The following is a 19,529-nucleotide window of genomic DNA, read 5'->3' on the forward strand; positions in this document are numbered from 1 at the left end:
TGTTCTAGCAGCCCCAGGGCCGAGAATGTAAGTGCCAAGAGCATTTACTGAGGAAAGAATAATCTTTATAACAAATTGTAATGACACGACTGTATATACACATGTAAAAGAATGAAGTGGAACCCCAACATACATCACATATAGAAATTAAGACAGATCAAAGCACTAAAACTAGAAAACTCTTAAAAGAAAACAGTGGTAGGAGTTCCCATCATGGTTTAGCTGTTAACAAATCTGACCAGCATCCATGGAGACGAAGGTTCGATTCCTGAGCTCGGTCAGTGGGTTAAGGATCTGGCATTGCCATGAGCAGTGGTGTAGGCTGCAGATGTGACTCAGCTCCTGCATTGCTGTGGCTGTGGTATACACTGACAGCTGCAGCTCCAATTTGACCCCTAGCCTGGGAACCTTCATATGCCATGGGTGCAGCCCTAAAAAAGCAAAAAAAGAAAGAAAGAAAATGAAAACAGGGGCAAAGCTTCATGACCTTGAATTAGGCAATGATTTCTTAGCAGAAAAAGCATAAGCAATGAGAGAAAAAAAGTAAGTAAATTGGAATCATCAAAAAAAATTTTTTTTTGGTCTTTTTAGGGCCACACTGACGGCATATGGAGGTTCCCAGGCTAGGGGTTGAATCAGAGCTGAGCTGCCAGGGTATGCCACAGCCACAGAAATGCCAGATCTGAGCCGCATCTGTGACCTACACCACAGCTCACGGCAACGCCGGATCCTTAACCCACTGAGCGAGGCCAGGGATCAAACCTGTGTCCTCATGGATACTAGTTGGATTTGTTTCTGCTGAGCCACGAGAACTCTGGAATCATCAAAATTTTAAAAGTTTTTAAGAAAAATTTCATGCTTTAAAAGAAACAGTCAAGAAAGTGAAGAGATTCTATGAAATGGGAGAAAATAATTGTAAATCATGTATTTGACAGAGGACTTATATCTAGTATATTTTAAAACTCCTACACACAACAATGAAAAGAGAAATAACCCAATTAAAAAATGGACAAAGAATATGAATAGACATTTCTCCACAGAAGATATAAAAATGGCCAACAAGCACTAGTTATCAGTAGTCATCAAAGGGTGATCTTACAGTACTGAGTTACATATTGTTAAAAAAAAAAAGCAGTGGCTTGGAGTTCCCTGGTGGCCTAGAGGTTAAGGATTTGGCATTGTCACTTCTGTGGCGTGGGTCTGAGTCCTAGCCAGGGAACTTCTGCAAGCCTCTGGCACGGCCAAAAAAAAATGCAGTGGCATAAAATAATATGAATAGCATTGTATTGTTGGGGCTTTAGCATGTAGAACTGTAATATATTTGACAATAACAGCACAAAGGAGGCAGGTGGGCAAAACTGTATTGGAGTGAGGAAATGACACCAGAGGGAAGCTCAAATGCACAGGAAGAAATAAAGAGAAACAGTAAAGGCAAATCGGAAGGTTAGTAGATGGAACTCTGTAATACATACTTGCCCTCCTCCTCCAAGCCTCTTTAAAAGTCCTAATTATAACAATGTCCTATAAGGTTTTTAATATACATAGATGCAATATGTATAACAATAATAGTACACAAAAGAGAGAGGAGATAGAGTTATTTAGAAGTAAAATCTCTACATTTCACTGGAACTATTTATAATACAAATGCCTAGGTCTGCTGAACCAGAATTTCAGAGATTGGCCAGGGCTTTCTTGGTTTGTACTGTGCCTTTGTGTGAATTCAAAGGCTCCCCTTTCTCTCACTGCAGGTAGCTCCATGCCAGGGCCAGTGGCTTAGCAAGCAGAGCATGAACTGGCTCAGCCACCCTCTGGTCCTTGTGTACAGAAGGATCTGCAAGACTGTATGACAGAGGGGGCCCCAGGCATGACCCACATCCATAATTTCAAGATTGTTCCTCTAATAATTCTATTCAATTTTTCGAGATTGTTCTTCTAATAATGTACAACCAGCGTTGAGAGCTGCCGAGTCAGAGAAGCATTCAAAGAGAGTGTGAAGGATCAGGAAATGGATAAAATATGAGATGGGATTGTCAGGGAGGATTGGGAGGGGGAGCTCAGGTTTTTAATCTTGAAGACTGAAAGGACAGTAACAGAAATAGGGAAGTTGGAAGGAAACACCTGATTTGGAGGGAATGTGTTAACTGTGCTGAATTTGAAGTCTGGGCAAGACATTAGGAATGTTTGACTAACAGAAGAAAGATGGTCCCGGAATTGAAAAACTGTCTAGGATCCAGTGCTGCGGCGAGCGGTGGTGTAGGTCGCAGACAAGGCTCTGATCCTGTGTTGCTATGGTTGTGATGTAGGCCAACAGCTGCAGCTCCGATCCAACCCCTAGCCTGGGAATCTTCATATGCCAAAGGTGTGGCCCTAAAAAAAAAAAAAAAAACAGAAAAGAAAAACTGTCTATTTAGGGATCATCACATGGCATAACAATAATGAAAATAGACAATGTTTATAAAGAACCTATGCAGTGATTTCTTTTGTGCTGGACAGTTTATATAAACACGAGCAGCCTATTTATATAAGTACAAATATTTACGTAAATAGGCAGCATGTTTATATAAATATAAATATGTACGTAAATATGGGTATAAGGGTGACGACATAGTTATTTACTTCTTATATGTTTGGTCAGTGGTCTGGGATGGTCAAATGAGAGCAGAGGTCAGGAAGTGAGGGGGGACTGGGAGGACAAGCGTGCACCTGACTACGAGGCCTGTAAGCAGTGCTGACGAGCAGCAGGTAGCTAAGGAGAGGTCTCAGGGAACAATCCCAGCGTCTTAAAATGGGTAAGTGCCAGTATCGTTATGACAAGCGGGTGATATTTCTTGCTGGCGGAGTTCCCACTGTGGTGCAACAGGGTTAGCAGTGTCTTTGGAGCGCTTGGACACAGGTCTGAACCTTGGCCTGGCACAGCAGCTCAAGGATCTGGCATTGCCCCAACTCCAGCCTAAGTCACAACTGTGGCTCGGATCTGATCCCTGGTCTGGGAACCTCATATACCACAGGGTGGCCCAAAAAGAAAAAAAAAAATTGTCAATGGCTTCCCAAGTTCCATGGTTAGCTGTCAGGGGATCTCCTGTGGGACAAACCCCTTTGTCCCTTCTCAACCCTAGTAGGTCACATCCAGACTTGACATTCACCACGATCGGAGATCTGGGTGTTTTGGCATCTGGATCCAAAGGACTGGTCCTGTTTGCTAAGGTGACTCAGTACCTGGAACCTTGTGTGTCTTGAACAATGGATAATTTCCTGCAGATAAATGGTGAGGCATGAAGGAAAGGGGGAGGGTATAGGAGTTCCCTGGTGGCTCAGTGGGTTAAGGATTCGGTGTCCCTGCTGTGGCTCAGGTCACTGTTGTGGCATGGGTTCAATCCGTGGCCCAGGAACTGCTTCATGCCGCAGGTGTAGCCAAAACAGACAAACACAAAAAGGGGAGGATATAAGTAGGATTGGAAGTGGCAGCTTATTTGGAGAGGGGTGTGCAGCAAGTCCCACCCACAGTATCAGTGACACCTGTCCAGGGATCCTTCCCACACTGGCAGCGTCATCCCCTGGACCGCTGTACTGTGGTCAGGCCCCAGCCAGATTCCAGGCTTGGCCAGACTGGTGAGCAGGTGGGGATAGTTAGCCAGCTTACCTTTCTGAGAGACCCGTAAGGCCACCCTTTCTGGAAGGTCACCTCCTTTAGCATCCAAGCTGGTTTATAGCATCGTCACGTTCCGTCTCTCCTAGAAATATGCACACCCGTCAAATCCAGAGCCAGGAAGCAAAATTCCATGAAAGACAGCCTCACTAACCCTTTCCTTAGCTGCAGTAGCCATGGGCCCGTGCCTGGTAGGGTCTTTTTTATTCCAAATGGTCCCATGAGGAATCCAGCAAAGTGGAATCTGTACAGGGTCTTTCTGGCTGTATAAGGGGCACAGGCCCAGAGTTTCCCAATACAGCAGGAAAACAGAATCATTCTGATTTTCCTTGCTCAAAAAAACAGGGGGCCTGGAGGATCAAAAAATTAGGCAGCCAGGCGTTCTATTGTGACACAGAGAACAAGGATCTGGCATTGTCACTGCAGCAGATTGGGTTGCTGCTGTGGCTCAGGTTTGATTCCTGGCCCAGGAATTTCCATATGTCACAGATAGAGCCAAAAATAAAATAAAATAAAATAAATGCCAAGAAACAGCAGGTCTTTGGTGTGGTTGGAAAGTGAGGAGAAAACACTCTGGACTTAACCAGCACTGGGGATGGTGGCCATGGTGCTTATGGGCTCAGAACTGCAGGCTGCACTGGCTCACATGAAAAGCTGGAATTTAGCTCTAGAAGGAGAAACTTCCTTTACAATGCCGAGTTAGCCAAGGGGAGTGGATGCAGAGTGCATGTAAGCTTTTCCTTCTCGCCTGACTGGGAATCTCAAGGTTTGCAAGTTAGTTACTGAGTAACTGGTAGAGGCGGTTGATGTGACCCTAAAGCCTTTCATAAAATCAGCAGTTTAAAGAGCTGCTGCCAGACAGTGAGTCCAAGGTCAAAAACTGGGAGAAACCAAATCCTGGGCTAATTGCAGAGCTGCAGGGCAGAGAGAAACCAGTTGAAGGTATGTGATGCAGGAGGCAAGTGAATGGAGCAGGAGAGATGTGAATTTGTGTAGATTTTAAATCTGGCCTTGGACTGTCTCGATGCAGTGGGAATGGAGCCATCAACTCCCAATCAGGGAGTTCCCGTCGTGGCGCAGTGGTTAATGAATCCAAGTAGGAACCATGAGGTTGTGGGTTCAATCCCTGGCCTTGCTCAGTGGGTTAAGGATCCGGCGTCGCCGTGAGCTGTGGTGTAGGTTGCAGACGCGGCTCGCATCCCACGTTGCTGTGGCTCTGGTGTAGGCCATCGATTACAGCTCCGATTAGACCCCTAACTTGGGAACCTCCATATGCTACGGGAGGCAGCCCTAGAAAAGACAAAAAAAAAAAAAAAAAAAAAAAAGGACCCAATCAGACTGGAGTGATGGAGTGATGGGTTCTATGCCTTTAGAGTAACTAGACACATGGAGCCTTGGAGCAGACTATGAGTTGTCATTCCATAATTCCTCGTCTACTTGTTCCCTAGGAAGTATGTTATTAATTATATAGCCTTGGCAAAATCTTCTGAGTGGCCTTTCTTCTTCTCCCCATTCCCGTGGGCAGAGTTTGTGGGTCTCTCTCCTTTTTCTTAGTTGAAGTATAGGAGTCCTGCTGTGGCTCAGATGGTTAAGAACCTGACATAGTGTCCATGAAGATGCAGGTTCTATCCCTGGCCTCCCTCAGTGGGTTAAGGATCTGGCATTGCCACAAGCTGTGCTGTTAGCCGAAGATGCAGCTCAGATTGGGCATTGCTGTGGCTGTACAATAGGCTGGCCGCTGCAGCTCTGGTTCAGCCCATAGCCTGGGAACCTCTGTATGCCACAGGTGCAGCTGTAAAAGAAAAAGAAAAATTGAAGTATAGTTAATTTACAATGCTGTGTTAGTTTCAAGTATATAGCAAAGTGAATTCAGTCATACATATATGTATATGCATGTTTTCAGATTTTTTTCCATTATAGGTTATTATAAAATACTGAGTATAGTTCACTGTGCTATACAGTAGTCTTTGTTGTTTATCTGTTTTATATAGCAGTGTGTATATGTTAATTCCAAACTCCTAATTTATCTCTCCCCACCCCCACCCTGCTATCCTCTTTGGTAACCATTAGTTTGTTTTCTATGTTTGTGGGTCTATTTCTTTTTGTAAATAAGATCATTTGTACCTTTTTTAAGATTCCACATGTAAGTGATAACATACAGTATTTGTCTTTCTCTGACTTATTTCACTTAGTATGATAAATTCTACCTCCCTCTATGTTGCAGCCGATGGCAGTATATCATTCTTTTTTATGGCCGAGTAATATTCCATTGTGTATATATACCACATCTTCTGTTTTTCTTTTTTGGCTGCGCCCTTGGCATGTGGAAGTTCCCAGGCCAGGGATCCAGCCTGAGCCACAGGAGTGACAATGCCAGATCTTTTAACTGCTAGGCCACCAGGGCACTCCCACATCTTCTCTTTTCTATTCATTCATTGATGGACATTTAGGTTGCTTCCATGTCTTGGCTATTGTAAATAGTACTGCAATGAATATTATGGTGGGTGCACTGTCTTTTTAAATTAGATTTCCTTTTTTTCTGGATACATGCCTAAGAGTGGGATTGCAAGGTCATATGACAACTTTTAGTTTTTTAAGGAAATTCCATACTCTTTTCCACAGTGGCTGCGCCCTTTTACATTCCCACCAACTCTAGGAGGGTTCCCTTTTCTCCATACCCTCTCCAGCAATTTTTATCTGTCAACTTTTAAATGATGGCCATTCTGACCCGTGTAAAGTTTTGGGTCTTTTGCTCAGCACTTAAAGCACATGTATCTCTCTACTGAGAGTATTTATTTAAGCTGTTCTCCTCCCTAGACTGTGGCTACTTGAAGGTAGGGCCATTAGAAGTGCTTGGTTTGGTATTGGGTGCGTAGAAAGCACTAAATAAATAGCCAGCAAATGAAGGATTTGAGCCAAGACGGAAGGCACACATGCCTGAATCTGATCCTCCTCCTCCTCTTTGGCCTCATCTCCATGGCATTGTTCCTCTCATCCCGAGCTTGGGCCAATAGACCCATCTCTTTCTATCTGAGGTTCCCAGCCAAGAACTTGTCCTCTGCAGCCATATCCTTGTGCTTTCTCTGCCATGGTCCCCTCACTCTGGAATCCTTTTCTTCCCTCTTTTTGTTTCTGGACCTGGACATGTGACTTCACCCTTACTTATCCACCCCCTGGACTGGAAGTTCCCACCCCCCCCCTTTTTTAAGGGCCACGCCCATGGCATATAGAAGTTCCCAGGCTAGGGGCTGGATCAGAGCTGCAGCTGCTAACCTATGCCACAGCCACAGCAAAGCCAGATCTGAGCTGTGTCTGCGACCTAAACCACAGCTCATGGCAACGCTGGGTCCTTAACCTACTGAGCGAGACCAGGGATGGAGCCTGCATCCTCATGGATACTAGTAGATTTCATGCTGAGCCACTACGGGAGGCCACAACGGGAGGACTGGAAGCTCCTTGAAGGCAAGACTTATTTGTACTCCCAGCAGAGCCTGACCGGGGGCCTTGCACTCAACAGAGGCTCAGTCAATTGGCTTTTGTTCAGGGAAAGAATAAGTTCCTTTGCCTTTGAGTCAAGTGACCTTCTGGCCTCTGTCAGGAAGCTTCTCATTATGTCTTGGTTGATTGCCATTTATTTAAGAGGATTTGCTTAGGAGAGATGAGATGAGTAACTAACTGAGCAATGTGAAAATTCGGTATTCAATGGGAGTTTGAGCAGGAGTAGTTTGAAAATAAATTGTTGGCTTGATCAAGAGTGGCCACCTTAAAAAAAAAAAAACAAAAAAAAGGGTGTTCCCATCATGGCTCAATGGAAACGAATCTGACTAGCATCCATGAGGACACAAGTTCGATCTCTGGCCTCGCTCAATGGATTAAGGATCCAGTGTTGCCATGAGCTGTGGCGTAGGTGGCAGATGCAGCTCAGATCTGGTGTTGCTGTGGCTGCAGCATAGGCCGGTAACTGCAGCTCCGATTGACCCCTAGCCTGGGAACCTCCATGTGCTGCAGGCATGGCCCTAAAAAGACCAAAAAATAAAAATTAAAGAAAAAAAGAGTGGGCATCTAATTCCCGTTTCACTGTGGCCATTGAATTAATAGCATGAAGCTGTCTTGGACATGTGATGGGGAACTCTTGGCTCGCCTTCACTCTGTGAGAGCCAAATGGGTGGGAGGAAGAGGGTGGGGTGAAGAGACATTGCTACTCCGCTTCCTTTGCCCCTTCCCCCTGCCCTAGCCGTGGCATAATGACAGGTCGACACAAAAATCATAAAGTATTTAAGGACTTCTCCTGTGCTGCAGTAGGTTAAGGATCTGACCTTGTCGCTGAAACAGCCTGGGTGGCTGCTATGGCGCAGGTTTGATTCCTGGCCCAGGAACTTCCACATGCCCTGTATGGCCAAAAAAAAAAAGAGAGAGAGAAACAGAGAGATTTTGGAGTTCCCATTATAGCTAAGCAGGTTAAGGTCCTGACTTCGTCTGAGAGGATGTGGGTTCTATCCCTGGCCTCACTGAGTGGATGAAAGGTCCAGCAATCTTCGGCTTAGGTGGAAGATGCAGCTCAGAACCAGTGTTGCCCTGGCTGTGGTGTAGACAGCAGCTTCAGCTCCAATTTGACCCCTGGTGGGGGAACCTCCAATCACCATGGGTGCAGCCATAAAAAGAAAAGAAACAGTTAAGGTTTGGCTTTGTTTGTGCCCCACCTCTTTCCTCTCTTTTTTGCTTTCTTTTTCCCAGTTTATGGACTTCCCATCCTTCCGGGATGGAGAAAACAAAATTTGATCCCTCAGTAACCAGGATCAGAAAACTCACAAGCTAGCAGGGGCCAAATCAGCGAGGTAGGGATAGTGACCCTGTCATGATGAAAGGGCCAGCTGTTCCTCACTCAGGGGCTGCCTGATTTTGTGTGTTGCATAGTCATCCTTGTTAGGAGACTTGGCATCATCAGGAAACTTTTTTCAAGACTGGGAAAAGGGCAGGAGAGCTTATTGGGCATCCTTTTAGTGGACTGGGTCCTTTCAGTGGACTGCAGGCTGTGGTCTTCCGTGGGCTTTTCAGGGATTATCTGATTCTTAGAGGAGTTTGCACAGTTGATGGATCTTGGGGTGGGAAGACTCTCCTGGATTATCGAGGTGGGCCTTGTACGATCCACACGGTCCTCAAAATTGAAGGAGGGAGACAGGAGAGTCAGAGTCAAAGAAAAATATCTGACAATGTAATCAGAGAACCCAGGGTGCCGCAGAGTGAAAAAGACTCAACCTGTCCCTGCTGCCTTGAAGATGAGAGAAGGAGCTCAGGAGCCAAAGAATGGGGGTGACCTCCAGAAGGCAGAGAAAACAAAGAAACGAGTTCCCCCCTAGGGGCTCTAGAAAAAAGCATAGCATTGCTGACATCTTGATTTCAGCCAAGTGAAACCCATTCTGGACTTTTGCCCTCCAACTGTAAGTTAAATGAAACTGTAAGAGAAATCTGTTTGTTATTTTAAGCCAGCAAGTTTTTTGGTAATTTGCTATAGCAGAGATAGAAAACTAATACTAAGGTAGTTGTTTGGTTTTTGTAAAATGACCTGTAGAGTTGAGCTATAGAAAATTGAGAGGAATACAAACGCTAGAAAACTAATACTAAGGTAGTTGTTTGGTTTTTGTAAAATGACCTGTAGAGTTGAGCTATAGAAAATTGAGAGGAATACAAACGCTTCTGGTCCATAGTTATGCAAATGATTTCTGTTCACAGAACTGTAAAAATTGGTAGTCTAGTGTGCTAAAATCTCATTTGAATTGCTTTTAACATTTTGTTGGTTTTTTGAATCAACTAATGAGTTGAATAAAATCTTTGACACAGGTTAATTTTATACCGCATGTTATTTATTTTAGAAAACCTATTCTCTGGAGTTCCTGTCGTGGTGCAGTGGTTAACAAATCCGACTAGGAACCATGAGGTTGTGGGTTCGATCCCTGGCCTTGCTCAGTGGGTTAAGGATCTGGTGTTGCCGTGAGCTGTGGTGTAGGTTGCAGACACGGCTCGGATCCCGCGTTGTTGTGGCTCTGGCATAGGCTGGCAGCTACAGCTCCGATTTGACCCCTAGCCTGGGAACCTCCATGTGCCTCGGGAGTGGCCCGAGAAATGGCAAAAAGACAAAAAAATAAAATAAAAATAAAAATAATTAAAAAACCTATTCTCTAGCATAGTCCATATATATTCAGATAGTCTTTGTATTCTGCCCTCTGTGCCTTTGCATTTAAGCTCTAATAATACTTTTGAATCTACTGTCATACCACTCACTAATTTGATTTCTATTTTTCAAGCAGTCCAGTTATCACCAATTTCCAAAAAGCAGTGCTAGCAAGGCCTGTAGTTGCTATCTCAAGGGGAAGGTGTTATATGTAGCAAGATTTGGCCACCACGAGGTAATTCTTGGAGACGTGGGAAAGTGTCGAATAGTGTATCTTTTCAATAGCAAAGCCCTTAAGGAGTATTTTCTATGGAGGCAGTAGATGTATTTTGATGCTTCTTTTCTGAGAATTTGTGCTAACATCTTCCATACCAATGTGCTGCTGAACATATTTATCAACAGGGACTGGGAAAGAGCCAAAGCACTATGTGCAGGAGTAACTGGTCAACCTTGCAAAGTGCTGCCTCCCTGGGCAGGGTGGGTGGGAGTGGACTGAGGGATCGCTCTCCATCCAGCCTGACACAGGTTCAGGGAGACAGAGACGCTGCTGCTGCTGCAGGAGGCCGAGGCCAGCCTCGTAGCTGGAGACCCGGGGCTCAGAGATATGAAGTGACTTTGCTCAAGTCTTACAGAGGGTGAATGGCTGATGGCAGAACTTGGACCTTTCCCAGTCCAAAGCCCAGCTCCTTGGTCACATTCCTTATTTCAGGCGTGGGCTGTGCTGTCCAGAGCACGCAGTATAGCTCTCAGGAGGAGCAGTCCTGCTTCAAGGAGTTCTGGATTGTCACAACAATTAGGTGACACTGCCGCCATCTGTTATTTATTTACTTTTTACTTTAAAAAATTAAAGTATGGTTGATTTACAATGTTATGCCAATTTCTGCTGTACAGCAAAGTGACCTGGTCATACACACACACACACACACACACACACACACACACACATTCTTTTTCTCATACTGTGTTCTATCATGTTCTACCCCAAGAGATTGGATAGAGTTCCCAGTGTCGCACAGTAGGACCTCATTACTTTAGAGGGAATGGGCCAAGCTTGCTAAGTTACCCTGCCTGCAGTGAGCGTGACAATGCAGCACAATGAAAAATTGTCCTGCATCCTGTCCAACTTTTGAACGACTCCTCTGATATTCAAGTAGCTGAAAAACTGTCTATAATTATGTCTAAAACCTGCTCTTTTGTATATAAGCACAAAATACGTTTTACGCCGTTTAAAAATACAGTGGCTTTCTCAGGAATGCAAGTGAAGGGATGTTAGTTAAGGGATGATTGTACTCTGTTTTGTTCAAAATTTTACCTAAAGTTGTTCACCCATTTGGGAAATAATGTCAGGGGCAGCAATGTGTGGGATTAGAGTGGTCCATGCAACCGTTTGCCTTTGTCTTTATTTGCAGCTGTTTGAATTTACAGTGAGTCTGCTTTAAGTAACTATTATTTCATTGCATGTTAGTGTAGTTGTGCTCAAGCATTTGTTATTATTTCATTTGCAATTATACTCTTAGTAGATTAGTTTTGTTGTAATTAACCAACCATTATTCTTTTGTTTCTCCTTTATACCATAGGGGAAACATAATGATTATCTTTTAAAATTATCTATAGACATAATTTCATTGTAGTAAAAGGAGAGGGTGATACCAAATACTTGCTCTAACAGGTAGGGAGGAGTTCCCATCATGACTCAGCAGAAACGAATCCGACTAGGAACCATGAGGCTGCGGGTTCGATCCCTGGCCTCGCTCTGTGGGTTAAGGATCCAGTGTTGCCCTGAACTGTGGTGTAGGTCACAGACTCGGCTCGGCTCTGGCATGACTGTGGCTGTGGTGTAGGCTGGCAGCTGTAGCTCTGATTGGATCCCTAGCCTGGGAACTTCCATGTGGTGTGGGTGCCGCCCTAAAAAGACAAAAGACAAAAAATGAAATAAAATAAAAAATAAACAGGTGGGGAGATTAAACCACTGTAATGGAATGAGCACCTGGCCAGGAAAGAGCAAAACCTTGATGGGGGCTCTTGGTTCTGCCTCTAATTTTGAGCCTGTCCCAATCTCTCAGAGAGTGCTTCCTCTTCTGTAAAACAAGCATAACCTCAGCCTTCTGCTTTTTCAGGGTGCTTATATTAACTAAATGACATCATGTAAAAACCACACAAGTACGTAAGGGCCATCTCTCAACATAGCCATGAATAGAACATGCTTTTGGGGGATGAAATTGAATACTGGACAATGCTTTTATCACTCAGGTAGGTAAATTTAGGCTTTAAATTGTTTGCCTAAAAGTGTTGAATAGGCACTTGACAAAAGAAGAGAGCCCAACCAAACGGCTGATAAGCTCATGAAAAGGAACTTGACTTCATTAGTCATCAGGGAGCTGTAAATTGTAACTACAAGGCAATACCATTACCCACCCACCAGGATGACTAAAATGAACAACCATATGCCATGTTGCCAAGAACATGAAGCAACGGAAGCTCTCACACATTGCTGATGGGAATGCAAATTAGTACATACAACACTTTGGAAATCTGTTTGGCAGAATCAGTTAAACAAGCCTATGACCTGGCAATTCCCCTCTTAGTTATAAAGCCAACGGAAATGTGTACTTATATTTACCAAAAGCTATGCAGAAGAATGTTCATAGAAGTTTTATTTTTTTTTATTGATGTGTAGTTAATTTACAATGTTGAGTTAGTTTCTGGTGTACAGCAAAGTGACTCAGTTATACATCAATATATTCTTTTCCGGATTCTTTTCCATTATAGGTTATTACAGGGTATTTTTTTCTTTTCTTTTTTTTTTTTTAATAGGGCCACACCCTCGGCCTACGGAAATTCCCAGGCTAGGGGTCGAACCGGAGCTGCAGCTGCCGGCCTACAAGGATCCAAGTCTCGACTGTGAGCTACACCATGGCTCATGGCAATGCTGTATCCTTAACCCACTGAGCGAGACCAGGGAGCGAACCTGCATCCTCATGGATACTAGTTGGATTCATTTCCACTGTGCTATGACGGGAACTCCCTATTACAGGGTATTGAATCTAGTTCCCTGTGCTATATGATAGGACTTTGTTAGAAACATTTTTTTTTTCTTTTTGTCTTTTGTCCTTTTAGGGCCACACCTGTGGCATATGGAGGTTTCCAGGCTAGGGGTCTAACCAGAGCTATAGCTGCCAGCCTACACTAGAGCTCATGGCAACACCAGATCTTTAACCCATTGAGTGAGGCCAGGGATTGAACCCGGAACCTCATGGTTCCTAGTCGGATTCATTTCTGCTGCACCACGATGGGAACTCCAGAAACATTTTTATAATAACCCCAAACTGGAAATACCCCAAATGTCTACCATCAATAATGTAGATAAATTGTGGCTTATTTCTACAATCAATCGTATACTACACAGTGAGAATGAACCACGTGAAACAAGATACATCAATTTCACAATGTTCAGCAGAAGTCATATACACGATTATACATTGTTTGACTCCTTTTATGCAAAATTCAAAAACAGACAAAATTAATCTATGATGTTAAAAGTCAAAATAGCAGGTCCCTTGGAGGTGAGTTGTGACTGGAGGGAAGCATGAGGGGGCATTAGGGAAATGCTAAAAATGTTCTATTTTTTTATCTGGATGCTAGTTATATGGATGTGCTCATCTTGTGAAAATTGATTGAACTGTATATTTATGATGTGTGCATTTTCCTATGTTTAATTTGATTATTTTTAGAGAGATGATGAAACCAAAAAATAGTTGTGTACCTAGGCTTGTGCTGGTTTGGTCATATGCTTTGCTTGTTATTCTTGTGCCCAAGCTCTGGCATGTTTAAGGCTCCATTTGTGACCACAGAGCAGAACAAGGTTAATTCGATCATCCAGGGGTCAAAGTCAGCTTCAAGGTCCTGCAATCCAAGAAGGGGAGGTCAGGTCCACCCTTATGCAAAATACAAGAAAGATATTTACATGGGTTGTTAGTTTTCAGTTTTTCCTTCTCATTCTGGAAGAGGAAGGGGGGTGATGTGAAAAGGAAGTGAGAATGCATCGTATGAGATGACAGTTTGTGAAAACACCTTGCACACTGCAAAGCATTACAAAAAAGGTTATTAATAGAGGGCAAGGATAAGTGGGAAGACTGGCTTTGGGAGGCAGAAAGGAATAGTAAAATAGAAGGAGAAAATGAGGAGTGTCCCTCTGGTGGTATCTTTATTTTCCTCCCTTGGATCCTGGAGAACTTTGGGTCTTTTCTGGTGGTATCCGTCCATGGCGTTTATTTTCCTAGCCAGGCGGAGTCCCGATCTCCGCCGCAAGAGGGCGGTATTGCCACACTGAGCTGGGGTCTCATCCGCAGAATTGAGAGGCTTTTGCCCTGAGCACTAGAGGAATGGCCTGGGTTTAGTCTGGTTGAGGACCAGACTCGAAACTGGGCAAATCCTTTGTCCCCTTCTATCCCAAGCGAGCCATGGAGAAACTGTGGAGCTGGAGGGCAGGGAAGTGTTCTGCACTTTGCATTTCATCTCTAGTATATTCAAATATGAGGCATGGTGCTGGGAAGTTCAGGAGTGCTTTTCTTCAGTGGGCTAGTGGAGAATAGAATAGCCTTTGCAAGAAGAACTCCTTGCAAAATCTAAGTCTCTCTGGACCAGGATGGTGGCAGCTTTCAAATGGGGAATTTTGATACAATAGGCTTTTATTTATTTTTTGTCTTTTTAGGGCCAAACCTATGGCATATGATTCCCAGGCTAGGGGTCAAATTGAAGCTATAGCTGCCAGCCTACACCACAGCCACAGCACATGGAATCCAAACTGCATCTGTGACCTATACCAAAGCTCATGGCAACGCCAGATCCTTAAACCACTGAGCAAGGCCAGGGATTGAACCCGTGTCCTCATGGATCCTGTCAAGTTTGTTAACCACTGAGCCAAGAGGGGAACTCCACAATAGCTTTTTGAAAGACTCCCCATCAATTTGCAGCAACATGGATGGAACTAGAGACTTTCATACTAAGTGAAGTAAGTCAGAAAGAGAAAGACAAATACCATATGATATCACTTATATCTGGAATCTAATATAGGGCACAAATGAACCTTTCCACAGAAACGAAAATCATGAACTTGGAGAATAGGCTTGTGTTTGCCAAGGGGGAGGGGGATGGAGTGAGATGGACCGGAAATTTGGGGTTGATACAAACTATTGCCTTTGGGATGGATAAGCAATGAGATCCTGCTGTATAGCAATGGGACCTACATCTAATCACTTATGATGGAGCATGATAATGTGAGAAAAAGGAATGTATATGTGTATGTGTGACTGGGTCACCTTGCTGTACAGTAGAAACTTGACAGAACATTGTAAACCAGCTACGATGAAAAAAATAAAAATCATTAAAATAAAAAAAATGAAAGACTCCCCATCAATGTTTCCTTTGTTAAGAGAGTTCCCCCTCCACTTTTTCTCTCCCATGCTCCATTTCTGTGACTCTCCAACTCCACCTTAATAACACACACCAGACTCAGAAGGAGCCTAAATGGTCATTTACTCCTGTGTTTCTCAAATTATGCACAAGGATCAGCAGCAGCATCAAAATCAGCTGAGTGCTTGTTAAAACTGTAGATGGAGCCCTATCCCAGATTTGCTGAGTTAGAACCACTGGGTGGGCCACAAACCTGCATGTTTTAACAGGTGCCTACACCACTGCCCCCTCCACTACATGCAGGAGAGGTTGCACACTACATTTTGAGACATTCTTGTTTGGTTAGCCTCCCCAATTTGCAGAGGAAGAAACGAAACTCAGGCAAAGGTCAAGTGATTTGCCCAAGGTTATCCAGCTGCTCTGCATCATCCTTACAACGTAAATGAAGACCGACCTTCCACTAGTAGCTTTTACTCTACGTTTCTGAGAGCCCTAGGAGTTTAAAGAGGTGCTACGGGGATTCCACAGATATTTGATTGTAAGGTGATCTGCTTAAAAGAAAAAAAAAAACCTGTTATCGTTTGCAGGGCATGTGGGAGTACCCAGGCCAGGGATTGAACCCACACCACAGCGGCTGAGCTGCTGCAATGACAATGCCAGATCCTTAACCTGCTGTGCCACAAGGGAACTCCCATTCGTGACTTCCTTTAGTGTTTATGAGGCTTGTTTAAAATACTGTGTCAGGAGTTCCCGTCGTGGCTCAGTGGTTAACGAATCCCGACTAGGAACCATGAGGTTGTGGGTTCGATCCCTGACCTTGCTCAGTGGGTTGGGGATCCGGCGTTGCTGTGAGCTGTGGTGTAGGTTGCAGACGCTGCTTGGATCCCTTGTTGCTGTGGCTCTGGCGTAGGCCGGCGGCTACAGCTCCGATTCGACCCCTAGCCTGGGACCCTCCATATGCCGCGGGAGCAGCCTAAGAAATGGCAAAAAGACAAAATAAATAAATAAATAAAATAAAATACTGTGTCAGCAATTGTCATCCTTTATCCACATTTCATATTATTGAGATCAACACAAAAGTCTCACCGGTAGTACTGCCTGGCTTACATAAAATAAACGATTTAATGCCACTTTTGTCTGTTTTATACATTGGGATTCGGTGTAAAATTTCATGTGACAAAACGATTCTGCTGCTCTACGTGAAATTTATTGGGCACTCATGAAACTCCGCAAACACAGTGTTAAGCACTCTGGAAGTAAATGAAGATCACCCAAATGAGACGCAGCAGAAGCTATTTACTGAGAGATTTGCTGGCTAGCTGGGGAGTCAAACATCATCAGTTGCGTTTGGCAGAGATTCAAAGGCAGGCGGGGGAGTGGCAAAGCTCTATAGTGAGAAAGGGGAAGGCTTCCGGTAAGTCCTGCTGAAAGGTTGTTGCCCTGGGAAGGTGACTAGAAACGGTCCTATGTGATTGGTTTGGGGAGCGTATTTGGCTTTCTCTACTTGGTCCTGAGTTCGAAGCCAAAGCAAAATTTAGAGAAGTTGGCATTCATTGATTTGGTTAAGTCCAGAGGCTGTGGTTTGGCTTCCTGGACTGGTTGCTGTGGGTTATATATGGTCTGGCCATCGTCTGTCTGTATTTGTAGGCTCTCAGCATTTTATTTTATTTATTTCTTTAGTCTTCTTAGGGCTGTGCCCACGGAATACAGAAATTTCCCAGGCTGGGGGTCGAATCAGAGCTGCAGCTACTGGCCTATGCCACAGCCATGGCAACGCCAGATCCTTAATCCACTGAGAAAAGCCAGGGATCAAACCCAAGTCCTCATGGATACTAGTTGGGTTCATTACCACTGAGCCACAACAGGAACTTCTAGGCTCTCAGCATTTTATTTTATTTTAGTCTTTTTGCCATTTCTTGGGCTGCTCCCGTGGCATATGGAGGTTCCCAGGCTAGGGGTCTAATTGGAGCTGTAGCTGCCAGTCTACACCAGAGCTACAGCAACACAGGATCTGAGCCACGTCTGTGGCCTACACCACAGCTCATGGCAACGCTGGATCCTTAACCCACTGAGCGAGGCCAGGGATCGAACCCACAACCTCATGGTTCCTAGTCAGATTCGTTAACCACTGTGCCACGACGGGAACTCCAGCACTTTATATACATTGTTTCCCTTAAGCCCTGTCACATCCCCATGAGACTGTTCATATTATTATCTCAGCTTTATGAATGAGAAATGGAGTTGCAGAGAAGTAACTTGCCCAAAGTCAAGCAGCTAAGAAGAGGTAAATCTGGCTCTTGAACCCAGGCAGACTGACCACAGAGCCCTGAGTTTTTCAGTAATATGCCATATTTCTGCCTCTACAGAAAAAAATTGTAGAAATTGATAAATTTCTGAAACACATGAAAATGCAAGAGACTTAAGAATAGTCAAAACTTTGAAAGAGAATAACAAAGAAAACTAACATTACCCTTTTTTTCTTTTTCTTTTTCTTTTTTTTTTTTTTTGCTTTTCAGGGCCGCACCTAGCGGCATATGGAGGTTCCCAGGCTAGGAGTCTAATCAGAGCTACAGCTGCCAGTCTACGCCACAGCCACAGCAACGCAGGATCCGAGCCCCATCTGTGACCTACACCACAGCTCAGGGCAATGCTGGATCCTTAACCCACTGAGTGAGGCCAGGATCGAACCCAAAACCTCATGGTTCCTAGTCGGATTCGTTTCTGCTGTCCCATGATGGGAACTCCACGTTACCAAATTTTAAGACTTCTCTAAGTTCCTGCTGTGGTACAGCAGTTAAGGATCTGGCATTTTCTCTGCAGTGGCTTGGGTCACTGCTCAGGTGTGGGTTCAATCTCTAGGTGGGCACAGTGAGTTAAGAACCTGGTATTGCTGCAGCCATGGCTCAGATTCGATCGCTGGCCTGGGAACTTCCCTGGTCTGGCTGCTGGTGTAGCCAAAAAAAACCCCCAAAACCTTCTTATAAAACAATACATATATAGTGTGTGTATATGTATATATACACATATATATTTTTTCCAGTGTGTGTATATATATGTGTGTGCATATAATTGATCTTTGAAAAAATATATGTGTGTGTATAATTGATCTTTGAAAACGATCTAAAGCAAGACAATTCAGTGAAGAAAGGATGATTATTTCAATGAATGAGGCTGGACAATACACTTCAATGTATACTTCATACCATACACAAAAATTGAGTCAAAATAGATCATAGACCTAAACGTAAAATCTAACATTACAAAACTACTAGAAGAAAACATAGGATTAAATCTTTGTGATCTTTCTATCAGAAAAAGATTTAGATATGACACTAAAAGCAGCAAATCAATAAAAAAGCTTAGATTAATTGGATTTCATCAAAATTTAAAACTTCTGCTCTTCAAAAGACACTGTGAGAAGAATGAAAAGACAAGCCACAGACTGGGAGAAATATCTGCAAAACACAAATACAGATAGAATATATAAAGAGCTTTGAAAACAGTAAGAACAGACCACTCAATTTTTTTTAAGCGGGCAAAAAATTTGAACAAATATTTCCAAGAAGATACATGATTGGCAAATAAGCACACACACAAAAAAGATGCTAAACATAATTAGCCATTAATTAAATGCATATTAAAATATTAAAATATTACAAAGAAATATTGCTACATACCTATTAGAGTGACTGATTAAAAAGACTGATCATACCAAGAGTTGAAGAGGATGTAGAGGAACTAGAACTCATAAATCATTGGTGGGAGTGTATAATGGCACATACACTTTAGAAACAATTTCGTAGTTTCTTTAAAAGTTAAACACACCTACCATTTGATCTAGACAGTCCACTCCTGAGTATTAACCTAAGAGAAAAGAAAGGATAGGACCACACAGAGACGTGTATATGAATGTTCAAAGCAGTTTTGTTTTTAATAGCCCTAAACTGTAAACAACCCAAATGTCCATCAACAGGGGATTTAAAAACTGCAGTATAGGAGTTCCTGCTATGGTACAGTGGGTTAAGAATCTGACTGCAGCAGCTCAGGTTGCGCAGAGGCACAGGTTTGATTGGTGGCTTGGCACAGTGGGTTAAAGGATCCGGTGCTGCCACAGCTGCAGCATAGGGCTGCAATGTGGATTAAATCCCTGCCCTGGGAACTTTTATATGCTGCAGGTTGGGCCATAAAATAACAAAAACAAAAACAAAAAACCCAATGACAGAAGTTCCCGTCGTAGCTCAGTGGTTAAGGAATCCGACTAGGAACCATGAGGTTGAGGGTTCTATCCCTGGCCTTGCTCAG

Source organism: Sus scrofa, chromosome 18 (assembly GCF_000003025.6).
Source record: "Sus scrofa isolate TJ Tabasco breed Duroc chromosome 18, Sscrofa11.1, whole genome shotgun sequence".
In the NCBI taxonomy this organism is placed as follows: Eukaryota; Metazoa; Chordata; class Mammalia; order Artiodactyla; family Suidae; genus Sus; species Sus scrofa.